We start from the raw sequence: 19,106 nt of genomic DNA on the forward strand, positions 1-19,106 counted from the left end.
ACACACTTTCCCTCTTTCTCACTTTTTCAATACAGCGGATATAAAGGGGTATGCCAGGTGTACTCTCTGCCTGAAAGAGATCAATTATGCCAACAAAGGGTATCATGCTCTGCTGGCACATTGTAGAACAGATGTCCACAGGCAGAACATGTACAATGTAACAATGTGCAGTGTAGCCCAAAGATATTGCTTTTGTTGTGTTGAATTTGACAGTAACACTTGTGTTTAGTTTTTTACTCAGTGAACATTATTTTTGCACACATGTAGTCTTGTACACTTGATCGATGTCTACTATATTGGCCACTATAATAGAGCAAAAATAGAATGCCTGTTTGTTTCATTCTATTTCTACTTGAAGATGTTTTTTTCCCCAAGTGCAATATTTAGATGTGTGTGGTCACAAGCGTTCTATTGTAAAAGCTGTCATGGCTAACTGCAATATTAGTGTATTGTTTTTTCTCAAGACTTGAGTGTCATTTGAAGTAAAGTCCAGGCAACAACTAACATAGGATTGCTTTCTTTAAATTTTTTAGCTGTGAGTTAGGTTCACATTAACCACTTTTTATTTTACACACAGACTGATCATGTAGATCATATTCTTTGTTGTTTATTTAGTTAAAACCTGCATTTCCCCCTAGCGGGGATTTTTTGCATGTTTCAGTGCCAAAAAAGTGTGACCTTTTTGGGCCCTCACCAGTTTGCATCCCTGTTATAAGTGTCTATTTTTAATCAACCCTGTTTAGTACCCTGTACTGTACATTGGAGAAAGACTGCCACTTAAGTACTGTGGCCGGTTTGTGTTACCTTATAAATTAAATTAAAGTATAGTGGCTGGTGGGGGTTTACTTGGGCAGAGTATGTCCACCGAAAGACTGAAATGAGTGGAGGCCCCAACGCACTCCTCAGAGAAGAGTCTGATGTCCTCCCCGTCACCCATCCCAGTCCCCTGGCTAAAGCCCTCCTCCATTCTCACCAATAACCACAATTGAATCTTAGTTATTATGACAAACAAGGAATAATAATGATTCGACATCCTTTCCTAATCTGTCCAGAACTCTTTTTGCAAGTCAACTCTTTTTTATTTTTTATTTTCCTTGTTGTATGATTAGGTCCTTCCTTCACTCTCTCTCTCCCAAACCCAATCCATCGCTCTCCACCACCCACTCCCAGTTCTCCCCCCTTTTCCACACCCAAGCCAAGCTTGTCCCACCCTCCCATTCTTACCCACCCTTGCCCTCCCAAGCCAAGCTTGTCCCACCCTCCCATTCTTACCCTCTCTTACCCACCCAGGCCAAGTTTATCGCAACCTCCCATCTCTCCTCCCTCCCCTCCCCTCCCTTCTTCTCAAACACAATTAGACCCCTCTATATATTTACTTAGCCGTTGTTATGACGAGTTTCTCTGGTATCAAGTAATTCATGTTGCAAGAAGATATTTAACACTTAGATGGAGAGTTGATGCAAAGTCCATTGATGCAAAGTCCATTGATGCAAAGTCCATCTACATAAACAGCGCCGGAGAAGATGGCTGCCGTTTTACAGCCCTCTAACCAATTGTACTATTATGTGTGTTTTTCCGCGTTATTTGTAATTTATTTTGTACATAATGTTTATGCCATCGTCTCTTATAACCAAAAAGAGCTTCTGGATATCAGGACAGCGATTACTCACCTCGCATTGGACGAAGACTTTTTCTTCAACGAGTTGGACGCGAAGGATATTCTACAGACACCCGGCAAGGCCCAGATCCCCCGTCATTCGCCTGAGGAAGAGACGGAGATATCGTGGGACGTAGGTCGGGTGTCGCCTTGTAAGGATCCGACGGCAGCGAGTCAACTGCCTCTCCCATCAATACTATTAGCCAACGTTCAATCTTTTGAGAATAAAATTGACGATTTAAGATTACGGTTATCCTACCAACGGGACATTAAAAACTGTAATATCTTATGTTTCACCGAGTCGTGGCTGAACGACAACAATGATACCATTCAGCTAGCAGGCTACACGCTACATCGGCAGGACAGAACGGCTGGCTCCGGTAAGACAAAGGGTGGCGGTCTCTGTATATTTGTAAACAACAGCTGGTGTACAAAATCAAATACTAAGGAAGTCTCGAGGTTTTGCTCGCCTGAGGTAGAGTATCTTATGATAAGCTGTAGACCACACTATTTACCAAGAGAGTTTTCAGCTATATTTTTCATAGCTGTCTATTTACCACCACAAACCAATGCTGGCATTAAGATTGCACTGAATGAGTTGTACAAGGCCATTAATCAACAGGAAAACGCTCATCCAGATGCAGCGCTCCTAGTGGCCGGGGACTTTAATGCAGGGAAACTTAAATCCGTTCTACCTAATTTCTACCAGCATGTCAAATGTGCAACCAGAGGGAAAAAAACTCTAGACCACCTTTACTCCACACACAGAGACGCATACAAAGCTCTCCCTCGCCCTCCATTTGGCAAATCTGACCATAACTCTATCCTCCTGATTCCTGCTTATAAGCAAAAACTGAAGCAGGAAGCACCAGTGATTCGGTTAATAAAAAAGTGGTCAGATGACGCAGATGCCAAGCTACAGGACTGTTTTGCTAGCACAGACTGGAACATGTTCCGGGATTCTTCAGACAGCATTGAGGAGTACACCACATCAGTCACTGGCTTCATCAATAAGTGCATCGATGATGTCGTCCCCACAGTGACCGTACGTACATACCCCAACCAGAAGCCATGGATTACAGGCAACATCCGCACTGAGCTAAAGGGTAGAGCTGCCGCTTTCAAGGAACGGGACTCTAACCCGGAAGCTTATAAGAAATCCGTCACGCAGACCTCCGACGAACCATCAAACAGGCAAAGAGTCAATACAGGTCTAAGATTGAATCATACTACACTGGCTCTGACGCTCGTCGGATGTGGCAGGGCTTGAAAACTATTACAGACTACAAAGGGAAGCACAGCCGCGAGCTGCCCAGTGACACAAGCCTACCAGAGAGCTAAACCACTTCTATGCTCGCTTCGAGGCAAGCAACACTGAAGCATGCATGAGAGCACCAGCTGTTCCGGACGACTATGTGATCACGCTCTCCGTAGCCGATGTGAGTAAGACTTTTAAGCAAGTCAACATTCACAAGGCCGCTGGGCCAGACGGATTACCAGGGCGTGTACTCCGAGCATGTGCTGACCAACTGGCAAGTGTCTTCACTGACATTTTCAACATGTCCCTGACCGAGTCTGTAATACCAACATGTTTCAAGCAGACCACCATAGTCCCCGTGCCCAAGAACTCTAAGATAACCTGCCTAAATGACTACCGACCCGTGGCACTGACGTCTGTAGCCATGAAGTGCTTTGAAAGACTGGTCATGGCTCACATCAACAGCATAATCCCAGAAACCCTAGACCCACTCCAATTTGCATACCGCCCCAACAGATCCACAGATGATGCAATCTCTATCGCACTCCACACTGCCCTTTCCCACCTGGACAAGAGGAACACCTACGTGAGAATGCTATTCATTGACTACAGCTCAGCATTCAACACCATAGTGCCCTCTAAGCTCATCACTAAGCTAAGGATCCTGGGGATAAACACCTCCCTCTGCAACTGGATCCTGGACTTCCTGACGGGCCGCCCCCAGGTGGTAAGGGTAGGTAACAACACATCTGCCACACTGATCCTCAACACGGGGGCCCTCAGGGGTGCGTGCTCAGTCCCCCTCCTGTACTCTCTGTTCACCCATGACTGCATGGCCAGGCACGACTCCAACACCATCATATACGTTTGCCGACGACACAACAGTGGTAGGCCTGATCACCGACAACGATGAGACAGCCTATAGGGAGGAGGTCAGAGATCTGGCCGTGTGGTGCCAGGACAACAACCTCTCCCTCAACGTGACCAAGACAAAGGAGATGATTGTGGACTACAGGAAAAAAAAAGAGGACTGAGCACGCCCCCATTCTCATCGACGGGGCTGTAGTGGAACAGGTTGAGAGCTTCAAGTTCCTTGGTGTCCACATCACCAACGAACTATCATGGTCCAAGCACACCAAGACAGTCGTGAAGAGGGCACGACAAAGCCTATTCCCCCTCAGGAGACTAAAAAGATTTGGCATGGGTCCTCAGATCCTCAAAAAATTCTACAGCTGCACCATCGAGAGCATCCTGACTGGTTGCATCACCGCCTGGTATGGCAACTGCTTGGCCTCTGACCGCAAGGCACTACAGAGGGTAGTGCGGACGGCCCAGTACATCACTGGGGCAAAGCTCCCTGCCATCCAAGACCTCTATACCAGGCGGTGTCAGAGGAAGGCCCTCAAAATTGTCAAAGACTCCAGCCACCCTAGTCATAGACTGTTCTCTCTGCTACCGCACGGCAAGCGGGTCCGGAGTGCCAAGTCTAGGTCCAAAAGACTTCTCAACAGCTTCTACCCACAAGCCATAAGACTCCTGAACAGCTAATCATGGCTACCCGGACTATTTGCACTGCCCCCCACCCCATCCTTTTTACGCTGCTGCTACTCTGTTAAGTATTTATGCATAGTCACTTTAACTCTACCCACATGTACATATTACCTCAACTACCTCAACTAGCCGGTGCCCCCGCACATTGACTCTGCACCGTTACCCCCTGTATATATAGCCTCCCTACTGTCACCTTATTTTACTTCTGCTCTTTGTTTTTCTCAACACTTTTTTTTTTTTTGTTGTTTTATTCTTACTTTTTTTGTTTAAAATAAACGCACTGTTGGTTAAGGGCTGTAAGTAAGCATTTCACTGTAATGTCTGCACTTGTTGTATTCGGCGCATGTGACCAATAAAATTTGATTTGATTTGATTTGATTTGATTTGAAGTATTCAATTGATTACGGTACCGGGTTCGTATAACAAACGGCACGTGCTTTGCCTCTTGTCATCCGAACTCTGGACAAAGGACATTTCTCAGTTTATATACTTCATGTTAAACGTTTCTTCAACAACATCTGGTAACCATCAGTGGGCACTCCCCACTCTGATGTTATTACCTTGTACCCCAAGTCAGTATATTCCATCTATCAATCATTCTAAGATAAACCCTAGTAAGCTCCCTCAACATAATGGAACCCTTGGCATTCAGACTCTGTGGCACCATGTGGCACCAAGATTTACCTATTTAACAGATTTAACTTTGTTCCCACAACACTATGACAAGACGATATATCAGTCATCCATTCTCCTTCATTCACACACAACATACACCCTATGCCTCCGCACACCCATTCTCTCCCGCCCGCCCTCCTACACTTATTCATATTCATCCTCCTTCACTCTCCCATTCATATGCACAGACACATACACACACATTCACCCACTCACACCCTCTCGCCCACACACACACACACGTTCATAGAACAATTATTGACAATTATTGACATACAGTACATGCTATATTTCTTCAGTGTCCATGTATCTCATTGGCATCAGCTAATTCCATCTCTACTTCTTAGAAAATAACAGTTACTTGGGGACAATAAAGTCTAGATTGTATTGGGGGAGGGGAAAATAATACTGACTCAATTTACGATAAGCTGGTCTTGGGCATCACTGTTTGTAGCCTAGTGTGCTTATCACTTTTTCCCAACTCTTCCTCTCCTCAGGGCATTAGGCTCTCTTTCAACTGGAAAGGTTTCCTTCAGCCTGTTCAGGGCTTCATCGGTGCTTGTGAACTCCATCCTCTGTGTTCCCATCCATACCCACAGCACTGCCGGGAATCGGAGTTGAGATTTGATTCCTTTTTCCTCCAGTGACTGTCTGATCGGAATGAATTGCTTAAATGTTTTCCTCAGATTAGCAGACAGATCCAGATCCAACAGGTTTATATGCAGCACACAAGTTAATAGAGTGAATAATCAATCACAAAGTTAACTCCACTGCTCAAAAAAATAAAGGGAACACTTAAACAACACAATGTAACTCCAAGTCAATCACACTTCTGTGAAATCAAACTGTCCACTTAGGAAACAACACTGATTGACAATACATTTCACATGCTGTTGTGCAAATGGAATAGACAACAGGTGGAAATTATAGGCAATTAGCAAGACACCCCCAATAAAGGAGTGGTTCTGCAGGTGGTGACCACAGACCACTTCTCAGTTCCTATGCTTCCTGGCTGATGTTTTGGTCACTTTTGAATGCTGGCGGTGCTTTCACTCTAGTGGTAGGATGAGACGGAGTCTACAACCCACACAAGTGGCTCAGGTAGTGCAGCTCATCCAGGATGGCACATCAATGCGAGCTGTGACAAGAAGGTTTGCTGTGTCTGTCAGCGTAGTGTCCAGAGCATGGAGGCGCTACCAGGAGACAGGCCAGTACATCAGGAGACGTGGAGGAGGCCGTGGGAGGGCAACAACCCAGCAGCAGGACTGCTACCTCCGCCTTTGTGCAAGGAGGAGCAGGAGAAGCACTGCCAGAGCCCTGCAAAATGACCTCCAGCAGGCCACAAATGTGCATGTGTCTGCTCAAACGGTCAGAAACAGACTCCATGAGGGTGGTATGAGGGCCCGACGTCCACAGGTGGGGTTTGTGCTTACAGCCCAACACCGTGCAGGACATTTGGCATTTGCCAGAGAACACCAAGATTGGCAAATTCGCCACTGGCGCCCTGTGCTCTTCACAGATGAAAGCAGGTTCACACTGAGCACATGTGACAGACGTGACAGAGTCTGGAGACGCCGTGGAGAACGTTCTGCTGCCTGCAACATCCTCCAGCATGACCGGTTTGGCGGTGGGTCAGTCATGGTGAGGGGTGGCATTTCTTTGGGGGGCCGCACAGCCCTCCATTTGCTCGCCAGAGGTAGCCTGACTGCCATTAGGTACCGAGATGAGATCCTCAGACCCCTTGTGAGACCATATGCTGGTGCGGTTGGCCCTGGGTTCCTCCTAATGCAAGACAATGCTAGACCTCATGTGGCTGGAGTGTGTCAGCAGTTCCTGCAAGAGGAAGGCATTGATGCTATGGACTGGCCCGCCCGTTCCCCAGACCTGAATCCAATTGAGCACATCTGGGACATCATGTCTCGCTCCATCCACCAACGCCACGTTGCACCACAGACTGTCCAGGAGTTGGCGGATGCTTTAGTCCAGGTCTGGGAGGAGATCCCTCAGGAGACCATCCGCCACCTCATCAGGAGCATGCCCAGGCGTTGTAGGGAGGTCATACAGGCACGTGGAGGCCACACACACTACTGAGCCTCATTTTGACTTGTTTTAAGGACATTACATCAAAGTTGGATCAGCCTGTAGTGTGGTTTTCCACTTTAATTTTGAGGGTGACTCCAAATCCAGACCTCCATGGGTTGATAAATTTGATTACCATTGATAATTTTTGTGTGATTTTGTTGTCAGCAAAAATGTATTTGTACCGATCCCGGCAGTCTGAGTCGGGTCCTGTCTGGTGACTAGTTTTTCTGTTCGTGATCTCCAGTTTCCCGAGGGTTCGGGAACGCTCCGGGGAGCTCTCTTGATTTCCGCACCTGCATCCCATCAGCAATCTGCACACCTGGTCCTGATCATCACCCTTCTTAGGCTCTGGCCTAACATCCATTCCCTGCCGGATCGTTAGCCATGAACAGTAGGTTTACCAGAGTATCAGTCTTAGAGCCTAGCGTTAGTTTTGTTGTTTTTGCACCTTGTTGGTTTGTTGCTTACTTACCCCCGTTTTGTTCCATCTGCAGTCACCCGTCCGGAACCTTCATCCAACCTCTGCCTGGTGGTGGCGGCTGCCGACCCAGGATGGGATCAACCACTGCACCCCCAACAACTAATCAACGCCGCCCGCTCTGTTCCCTGGATTATTCAGCATCACTCTTGAACTTGTAAATAAACACTCACCTTCGTTTCAACTTACCTTGTCCTGGTCTGCTTCTGGGTTCTGGCTTAGCAACTCGTGACAGAACGATCCGGCCAGTAATGAACCCAGCGGACCTGGACTCTGTTCGCCATGCCATTACCCATCAGGAGAAGATGTTGGGCCATCATAGCACGGTACTACAGGAGATCGCGTTGTCAGTTGGAACCTTTCTACCGGTCTGACGGAGGTCCAGAACCAACGCAAGTTTCCGGTGGAGGATCCACTACCCGGTTTCACCCATCTCGCCTGCCGCTTCTGGAGCTGTGTCCTTCCGTGAGCCCAAGGTTCCGACGCCGGATAAATATGAGGGGGAGCTGGGAAGATGCCGTTCCTTCCTTATGCAGTGTGGATTAGTGTTCGATCTACAGCCCTACTCTTATGCCACAGACAAGGCTAGGATAGCCTTTGTGATTGCGTTGCTGCGTGGTCGAGCGCTGGAGTGGGCTTCAGCCGTTTGGGAACGACAAGACCCCTGCATGGCTTCATACCAGGGGTTCACGGCCGAGATGAGGAAGCTCTTCGACCATTCCGTCCGAGGGAGGGACGCAGCTAGGCGCCTGTTTTCGCTTCACCAAGGAACTGCAGCGTGGCCGACTTCGTGATCGAGTTCAAGACGTTGGCTGTGGAGAGTGGGTGGAACGAGGAGTCTCTGCAAGCGGCCTTTTACCAGGGTCTGTCGGAGCAGCTCAAGGATGAGTTGATCTCCTATCCGAGCCCTAGTGACCTGGACAGCTTGGTAGCCTTGTCTATTCGGGTGGATAATCGAGTCCGAGAGCGAAGGAGGGAGAAGCAATGGGGTCCGTCCAATCGATCAGCTTTTTCAGTTCCCAGTCGGGGTCGGGTGGTGGACCAGAACACGTCGATCATTCTCCACCACAAAGGATTAGTGGAGAGGTCCTCTCTCCCGATTCTGAACCCATGCAAGTGGGGCGGCACGGGTTAACCAAGGAGGAGCGTCAACATAGACGTAAGACCAACTGCTGCCTCTACTGTGGTAGCTCGGGACATTACATCTCCACTTGTTCCCGGCGGTCGTCAAACTGCCTCGGCTCGCTAAAGTTGGGAGGACTTTTAGCGAGCCAGTTTCAACCTCTCAGTACCTCTGTCAGACCCCGTTTCCCGGCTACCCTTGTGAACAGGAATCAGAGCTTAGCGATTAACGCTTTTATCGATTCAGGTGCCGATGGAAGCTTTCTTGATGCCGAGTTGGTGGAACAGCTGGGGCTTTCCAAGGAGCAATTGCGGAAGCCATTAAGCGACCACTCTGAACGGCAGTAGTCTGGCACGTATCACGATGAGGACTGAACCGGTTAAGATGCGGTTGTCGGGGAATCATTCTGAGATGATTTCATTCTTCATTCTGCCGTCTTCCCATGTTCCTCTGGTCCTTGGATACCCCTGGCTGAAGGAGCACAATCCCACGTTCGATTGGGTGACGGGCAAGGTAACGAGTTGGAGCCTTGATTGTCATGCTAACTGTCTCAAGACTGCCTGCCCCCATTCGGTTCCCAGTCAGGTGATTGAGGCTAAACCCCCAGATTTGTCCCTGGTTCCCGAGACATATCACGATTTAGGGGAAGTTTTCAGTAAGCAGAAGGCTCTGTCACTCCCTCCCCACCGACCATATGATTGTGCCATCAACCTGTTCCCTGGAGCTGTCTACCCCAAGGGAAGGTTATACAGTATCTCCCGACCTGAACGTGAGGCTTTGGAGACCTACATCAAGGAGTCCCTAGCTGCTGGTCTCGTTCGTCCCGTCATCAACCCTGGGGGCAGGATTCTTCTTTGTGGGTAAGAAGGATGGCTCTCTTCGACCGTGTATTGATTATCGGGGGTTGAATGACATCACGGTCAAGAACAAGTATCCCCTGCCCTTGATGAGTTCTGCCTTCGACTCTTACAGGGTGCTCACGGTGTTCACCAAGCTAGACCTACGCAATGCGTATCACATGGTCCGGATCAGAGAGGGGACGAGTGGTTGACGGGTTTCAATACACCGATGGGTCACCGAGTATCAGGTGATGCCGTTTGGACTGACCAATGCTCCAGCGGTATTCCAGAGTATGGTGAACGACGTCCTGAGAGATATGATCGGTCTCTTTGTGTTTGTTTACCTGGATGACATTCTGATCTTCTCGAAGGAACCTTCCGACCACGTCCAGCATGTCCGGCAGGTTCTGCAGCGATTGTTGGAGAATCGCCTGTTCGTGAAGGCCGAGAAGTCGCGAAGTTTCACGCCCACACGACATCCTTTCTCGGGTACATCATCTCCAGGGGAGAGATTAGGATGGACCAGGAGAAGGTTAGAGCGGTTCTGGAATGGGCCCAGCCCGGTACGAGATTGCAGCTCCAGAGATTTTTGGGGTTTGCGAATTTCTACCGCAGATTCATCCGGGATTACAGCCGTGTGGCCGCTCCGTTAACTGCCTTGACTTCCAGTATCAGGACCTTCAAGTGGAATCCGGAGGCGGATCGAGCGTTTCTGGATTTGAAGAGGCGATTCACCAACGCCGATTCTCTCTCAACCGGACACGGCCCGTCAGTTCTCGTTGAAGTGGACGCGTCTGATGTGGGAGTTGGCGCCATCCTGTCGCAGCGATGCTCCACGGACAGTAAACTCCATCCCTGCGCCTACTACTCTCGTCGCCTTTCGCCTCGCGGAGAGGAATTACGATGTGGGTAACCCGGAGCTTCTCGCGGTGAAACTTGCCTTGGAGGAGTGGCGCCACTGGTTGGAGGGGGCGGAGCAACCGTTTATTGTCTGGACTGACCACAAGAATCTTGCTTACGTGCAATCGGCTAAACGTCTCAACTCCCGTCAGGCCAGGTGGGCGTTGTTTTTCGGACGATTCAAGTTTTCCCTGGACGTTCGACCTGGATCTAAGAACGGCAAGGCGGGACGCCTTGTCCCGGATGTTCTCCAAGACGGAGGAGAGTGGGTCCAAGACCGAGACAATTCTCCCCGGAACTGCGTCGTGGGAGCAGTTATGTGGAAGATTGAGGAGGAGGTGCTGGCGGCCGCTTCGGACTCAGCCCGGTCCCGGTAACGGTCCACCCGGTCGGTTGTTTGTGCCTGAGTCGGTTCGTCCTGCTGTCCTCAAATGGTCCCACGCCAGCAAGATGGCTTGTCACCCTGGCGTGGCTCGGACAATGGCGTTTCTTGCAGACGTTTTTGGTGGCCTGCCATGGCCGAGGATACTCGGGGTTTTGTTGCTGCCTGTCCAGTGTGTGCGCAGAATAAGAGTACCAATCGGCCCAGCTCTGGACTACTTCACCCCCTTCCTATTCCCCCCGCGACCATGGTCGCATCTGGCCCTGGACTTCGCCACTGGGCTGCCCGCTTCTGAGGGGAACACGGTCGTTCTGACTATCGTGGACAGATTCAGCAAGTTCGCCCACTTTGTGCCAATTGCCAAGCTTCCCTCTGCCTCGGAGACGTCCGAGATCCTGGTTAGGGAGGTTTTCCAGGGTCCACGGTTTGCCCAGTGATATCGTTTCCGACCGTGGCCCTCAGTTTACCTCTGCTGTCTGGAAGTCCTTCTGTTTGGCCATTGGAGCTACAGTCAGTCTCACATCTGGTTTTCACCCCCAATCCAATGGTCAGGCGGAGAGAGCCAACCAGAAGATGGAATCCACGCTACGCTGCCTGGTCTCTTCCAACCCCCACCTCCGGGGTCTCTCAGTTGCCTTGGGTTGAGTATGCCCTACAATACTCTCCCTACATCTGCCACTGGGATGTCTCCCTTCCAGTGCCTGTATGGCTACCAACCTCCCCTGTTCCCTTCTCAGGAGAAGGAGCTCTCAGTGCCTTCTGTTCAGGCCCATATTCGTGCGTTGCCACCGGACCTGGCATCGGGCCAGAAAGGCACTCCTTAGAGTTTCGGACCGGTATCAGCTCCAGGCGAATCGTCGCCGGATCCCCCGCTCCCACCTATTCCATCGGAGATAGGGTCTGGTTGGCCACACGGGATCTTCCGTTACGGACTGAGTCTAGGAAGTTGTTACCGAAGTTCATTGGTCCGTTTGTGGTGGAGAAGGTGATCAATCCGGTGGCAGTTCGAGCTCAAACTCCCGAGGACGCTCAGAGTCCATCCCACCTTTCATGTCTCCTGCCTCAAGCCTGTTTTCCTCAGTCCTCTGTTGCCTCCTCCGCCTCCTCCTCCTCCTCCTCGGATGATCGGAGGTGGTCCCTGCCTACACGGTGCGTCGCATCATGGATTCCAGACGGCGGGGCCGGGGTTTCCAGTATCTCGTGGACTGGGAGGGGTATGGTCCTGAAGAGAGGAGTTGGATTCCGCGGCGACAGGTCCTAGATGCTGACCTCATCAGTGACTTCACCGCCTCCATCCTGGCGCTCCGGGGAGTCCGCCCGGTGGCGTTCGTCGGAGGGGGTACTGTAACGATCCCGGCAGTCTGAGTCGGGTCCTGTCTGGTGACTAGTTTTTCTGTTCGTGATCTCCAGTTTCCCGAGGGTTCGGGAACGCTCCGGGGAGCTCTCTTGATTTCCGCACCTGCATCCCATCAGCAATCTGCACACCTGGTCCTGATCATCACCCTTCTTAGGCTCTGGCCTAACATCCATTCCCTGCCGGATCGTTAGCCATGAACAGTAGGTTTACCAGAGTATCAGTCTTAGAGCCTAGCGTTAGTTTTGTTGTTTTTGCACCTTGTTGGTTTGTTGCTTACTTACCCCCGTTTTGTTCCATCTGCAGTCACCCGTCCGGAACCTTCATCCAACCTCTGCCTGGTGGTGCGGCTGCCGGACAGGATGGGATCAACCACTGCACCCCCAACAACTAATCAACGCCGCCCGCTCTGTTCCCTGGATTATTCAGCATCACTCTTGAACTTGTAAATAAACACTCACCTTCGTTTCAACTTACCTTGTCCTGGTCTGCTTCTGGGTTCTGGCTTAGCAACTCGTGACAGTATTTAATAAGATTATTTCATTCATTCAGATCTAGGATGTGTTATTTTAGTGTTTCCTTTATTTTTTTGAGCAGTGTATATACATACATACATACACATACATACACATATACACACATACATACATATCCTTAAAAAATATATATATATTCCCCTTTATTACTTTCCAACCCCGCCACCCTTTCCCCACTTGGAGTAAACTAGTGAACAACAACGCCTAGGCCTCTACTTCCAGCCCATACCCACTATCTACTTTTTATGGACACAGTCAATTTTACAGTAATTACATTTTGTTTGTTCTTTCTCCTGAACTTCTTCTACTCTCAACCTCTCCGATCATTTTCATGATGTCCACCCGGTTTGCTTCTATATGCCATATATTTCTAACTGTGCTCCTTCACAAAAGCTCCCAACCTACAACCCATACACTTATTATGGACACAGCGTGCCTACATTATTAGTTATCTTGTTATTGTTTGTTGTTATTAGTCTCATCCTTCAATTCCATTCAACACCTCCCATCTATCTTTTAACACCATCCATATAGGATTTCTATTTGCCATATATATTTCAACTGTACTGTGATGTCTTACAAAAGTTCTGAACCTTTCTATTCTCATTGTTTCTACAGATTGTGAATTGAAAATAAACATTTTTGCTAATAGTATTATTATGTTATTGATCGATTGACTATGACTTTTCAGATCACCCAGTAGTGCTATCTGCAGGGTTAGCTCCAGGGAAATATTGCAATCCTTTAGCCATTCCTGGACCTGTGTCCAAAAACAAGCTACAAATGGACAGTACCAAAACAAATGATCTAATGATTCTGTTTTTTTGTCATATTTTATATAAATAGGCCCGTTTAATTTTGTCTGGCTTGCCGTTCCAAATAAAATGGAATATTTTTTTCTCATATAATTTAAAAAACTGTTCGCTAGGCGTCGGCAAGAACATAAGCAAATAGGTAAACTGGGATAATACTAAAGCGTTAATCAGGGTGATTTTTCCACAAATTGACAGGCACCCACCTTTCCATGGTAGCAAGATCTTATCTATTTTTGCTAACTTTCTATTATAATTTATTGAAGTGAGATCATTTATTTCCTTTGGGATATGTATTCCGAGTATATCCACATCACTATCAGACCATTTTATTGGTAAACTACATGGCAATGTAAAAATTGTATATTTTATTGATCCAATATGTAATATAGTACATTTGTCATAATTTGGTTGTAATCCAGAGAGGTTAGAAAATGTATCTAGATCCTCTATGAGGCTGTGGAGTGATTCTAGTTGTGGATTTAAAAGAAAACATGAATCATCAGCATACAATGACACCTTTGTTTTGAAGCCCTGGATTTCTAATCCCCTGATATTACATTTTAGTCATTTAGCAGACGCTCTTATCCAGAGCGACTTACAGGAGCAATTAGGGTTAAGTGCCTTGCTTAAGGGCACATCGACAGATTTTTCACCTAGTCGGCTCAGGGATTAGAACCAGCAACCTTTCGGTTACTGGCACAACACTCTTAACCACTAAGCTAACTGCCTTATTGTTGGATCTGATTTTAATAGCTAACATCTCGATGGCCACAATAAATAGATATGCCGATAGTGGACGACCTTGTTTCACTCCTCTTGACAGTTTAAAACTTTCTGAGAAATAGCCATTATTTACTATTTTACACCTAGGGTTACTATACATGATTCTGACCCATTTTATAAGAGATTCACCAAAATTTAAATGCTCCAGGCATTTATATATAAACCCCAGTCGTACTTTATCAAATGCCTTTTCGAAGTCTGCTATGAATAGCAGGACTAGTTTCTCAGATTTTCCATAATGTTCTATTGTTTCCAATACTTGCCTTATATTATCTCCAATGTATCTTCCTTGTAAAAAACCTGTCTGATTAGAATTAATAATATCCGACAATACCTTTTTAATTCTATGCGCTATACATTTTGCTAGAATTTTTGCTTCACAACACTGAAGTGTAAGGGGCCTCCAATTTTTTAAATGGACTGGATCTTTATATTTTCCACTTGTATCCTGTTTCAGTAATAATGAGATCAGACCTTCTTCTTGAGTGTCAGATAATCTACCATTTACATAGGAGTGGTTAAAACATGCTAATAGCGGTCCTCTTAGTATATCAAAAAAGGTTTGGTATACTTCGACTGGTATGCCATCCAACCCTGGAGTTTTCCCAGACTTAAAGTCTTTAATTGCATCCAGAAGTTCCTCCTCTGTAATTTCACCTTCACATGAGTCTTTCTGTTTGGGCGACAGGTAGCTTAGTGGGTAAGAGCGTTGTGCCGGTAACCGAAAGGTCGCTGGTTCTAATCCCAGAGCCGACTAGGTGAAAAATCTGTCGATGTGCCCTTGAGCAAGGCACTTAACCCTAATTGCTCCTGTAAGTCGCTCTGGATAAGAGCGTCTGCTAAATGACTGTAAATGTTTGGCTGTTAATTTTACATTATCAGTAGAAAAAAAATCTCTACAATTAACTTCAGTTAGAGGAGATGGAGGCAACTGAAACGAAAACATATGCTTAAAGTACCTTGTTTCCTCCTTCAAAATATCATTTGGTGAATCATGGGTTACTCCGTCAATTGTAACCAATTTCATTAAATTCTTTTTGGTAGCATTCCTATGTTGAAGATTAAAAAATAATTTGGTGCATTTTTCCCCATATTCCATCCAGTTTGCTTTATTTTTATAATATATTACACTTGATCTTTCTTGAATAAGTTTCTCCATTTCTTTTTGTTATTCTGAGCCTCTATGTTACAGTTTTTATTGCCATCTATCTGTTCTGTTAGACTTTCTATTTCCTTTGTTAGTATAAACTCTTGACCTAAATTGCTTTTGTTTTGGAGATGAGTACTGAATTGCATGGCCTCTAAAGGCACATTTAAAGGTGTCCCATACAATAAGGGGATTTGCTGTACCTATGTTATGTCGGAAAAAGTCAGTTATAAATTCCTTTGTCCTAGTTAAAAATAAATTATCATCCAATAGGCTTTGATTAAATTTCCAATATCCTCGCCCACGTGGAAATTCAGTAAGAGTAATGTATATGCCAATTATATGATGGTCCGACCACATTCTGTCCCCTATCAACACTTTTTAAACTTTTGGTGAGATAAGAAAGAAGTCAAGACCACTAGCTTGATTGAGTCTCCGCAATGTATATCTCACTAGATCAGGATATTTAAGCCTCCATATATCTACTAGTTCTAATGTATCCACAACATTCACGATTTCCTTAAGAGCATGTGGGTGATTGTTTGTGGTGTGATTTCCTTTACGGTCCATTGAGCTATTTAAAACAGTATTATTATCCCCCACCATAATAATATTGTCTTGAATTGCTTGCAGGGTTGATAATTTATTATATACAGTGGGGAGAACAAGTATTTGATACACTGCCGATTTTGCAGGTTTTTCTACTTACAAAGCATGTAGAGGTCTGTAATTTGTATCATAGGTACACTTCAACTGTGAGAGACGGAATCTAAAACAAAAATCCAGAAAATCACATTGTATGATTTTTAATATGCATTTTATTGCAAACCTGGTCAAGACCTACAGGAAACGTATGATCTCTGTAATTGCAAACAAAGGTTTCTGTACCAAATATTAAGTTCTGCTTTTCTTAAAGAAAAACTAACAGGTCTGTGAGAGACGGAATTCTTACTGGTTGGTAGGTGATCAAATACTTATGTCATGCAATAAAATGCAAATTAATTACTTAAAAATCATACAATGTGATTTTCTGGATTTTTGTTTTAGATTCCGTCTCTCACAGTTGAAGTGTACATATGATAAAAATTACAGACCTCTACATGCTTTGTAAGTAGGAAAACCTGCAAAATCGGCAGTGTATCAAATACTTGTTCTCCCCACTGTATATATTGTCAAAGAAGTGTGGATCATCATTATTTGGTCCGTAAATGTTAATGAGCCATATCTGTTTATTGTCCAATAACATATTTAAAATAATCCATCTACCTTGCGTATCTATTTTGACAATTTGCACATTCGGATCGAAATTACTATTAATTAATATCATCAACCCTTTTGAATTTCTTTGCCCATGGGAGAAGTATTTTTTGCCCCCCCATTCCTTTTTCCACGCAACTTCATCTAGAATTGTTGAATGAGTTTCCTGTAAACAATAGATATTATATTCCTTCTCTTTGAGCCATGTAAATATTGTTCTTCTTTTGTTATTATCAGCTAAGCCATTACAATTATAACTGGCTATACTTATTTCACCATACACCATAATGAGATACAAGTTTCAAGTCTATTTATCATTATATATGTTTGTAAATTTACCATTAAAAAAAACGTAATGATTGAGCTGTACCATGATATTTGCATTGCTACTAAGTATCCCTTCAATTGTTCTCCACTAATTCCCCAGCTAAAGCCCCTCCCCATCCTAAGTTGAGCCGTCATCCCAGTGATCGGCATCCCACCCACATCCCTCCGGATCCCTAGGGCCCCGAGAGGCCAGGACCCATCCATCGAAAACAGCACACAGTGCCACGCACAAAACAGAAGCAGATTAACCGCCAAAACCATTTCCAATGCTGTCACCTCTATATATAACTATTTAAAAATATATATCTATTCAAATATATTGCATATCTTATTTTCCATCATTATCAATTAATATGCGTAATAATGTCGGCAGTTCATACGTAGGATTTTAACATATAACCCGGATTGCCATTGTATTACATTTAATTTATTGACAAGCAATTATTATCCTAGCAAATAATTACCGTGGTCCATCCCATCCATTTGTGTCTCTGAACATTTGGTTGTCAATATATAGTTTATCGACCACAAGTGCCACACGTTTCCCTTTTAATCTATTTTCCTTGAAGATTGGATACAGAACTTTGCGCCTTTCTGCAATCTCCCTCGGGAACTGATCATTCATGCCTATTTTCGTGACAGCAATTATTTTTCCTAGGCTTTTAACCATAACTTTATCCCTTAAAAAAATACAAATTTGGCAACGATTGGGCGATCATATTTCTGTCATCTTTGTCCGAAACGGTGTACACGTTCGAGTTGGATTTTATCGACAGCCTCGAGTGGTATTTGAAGCGCTGTATGAAGGAAATCCTTCATAATATTCTCGGTTATTTCTCCCTCCTTTTCCTGAATACCCGTAAGTACTAGATTTTCTCTCATCGATCTAGTTTGGATGTCTAGTAAGGCTTCTCTCAGAAGGTTGTTCTCCTTTTTAAGTTCCCTAACGTCCGTTTCCATCTTAGTTACTGTCACTTTTAATTTTTTGGTTTCTGTTTCCATTATCGATGCTTTTTCGTCACTCATTTCAAGACTCGCTTTCAACTCTTTTACGTCCTTACTGACCAATTCTAGTATGCCCAATTTGTCATTTATCGACTTCAACAGGTCGCTTTCCACTCTTACCAGACCCAGTGATGAAAAGCATATATCATCTGTATCAGTCGACGAGTCGCGTTTTCTCTTGGGGATTGGTTCTCCTCGTTTATCTTCCGCCATGTTTGGGTGTTGCGTGTTGTTGTAATATTTGTCGATATATTTCTCTAGCCTTATGATTTGTTTTGTGTTATTATCCAGATAGAATTGTATTTACTGCGAATATATGAAATGCTAATATTTAGTCTAACTTACTGATTTCGAATATTATGTTTTTATCTTGAGGTGGTTTGTACCGCTTTCTATTCAATACGCCATCTTGTCTACGTGCGCGCGCCGTGGGTTGAGGAGATCTTTGTGGGCTATACTCAGCCTTGTCTGAGTATAGCCCTCTTAAGTATATACTTAAGTATATCTTAAGTATATTTTAGCAATTACATTTACTTTAGATACTTAAGTACAGCTGAAGTCGTAAGTTTACATACACCTTAGCCAAATACATTTAAACTCAGTGTTTCACAATTCCTGACATTTACTCCTAGTAAAAATTCCCTGTCTTAGGTCAGTTAGGATCACCACTTTATTTTAAGAATGTGAAATGTCAGAATAATAGTAGAGAGAATGATTTATTTCAGCTTTTATTTATTTCATCACATTCCCAGTGGGTCAGAAGTTACACTCAATTAGTATTTGGTAGCATTGCCTTTAAATTGTTTAACTTGGGTCAAATGTTTCGGGTAGCCTTCCACAAGCTTCCCACAATAAGTTGGGTGAATTTTGGCCCATTCCTCCTGACAGAGCTGGTGTAACTGAGTCAGGTTTGTAGGCCTCCTTGCTCGCACACGCT

Source organism: Coregonus clupeaformis, chromosome 30 (genome assembly GCF_020615455.1).
Source record: "Coregonus clupeaformis isolate EN_2021a chromosome 30, ASM2061545v1, whole genome shotgun sequence".
NCBI lineage: Eukaryota > Metazoa > Chordata > Actinopteri > Salmoniformes > Salmonidae > Coregonus > Coregonus clupeaformis.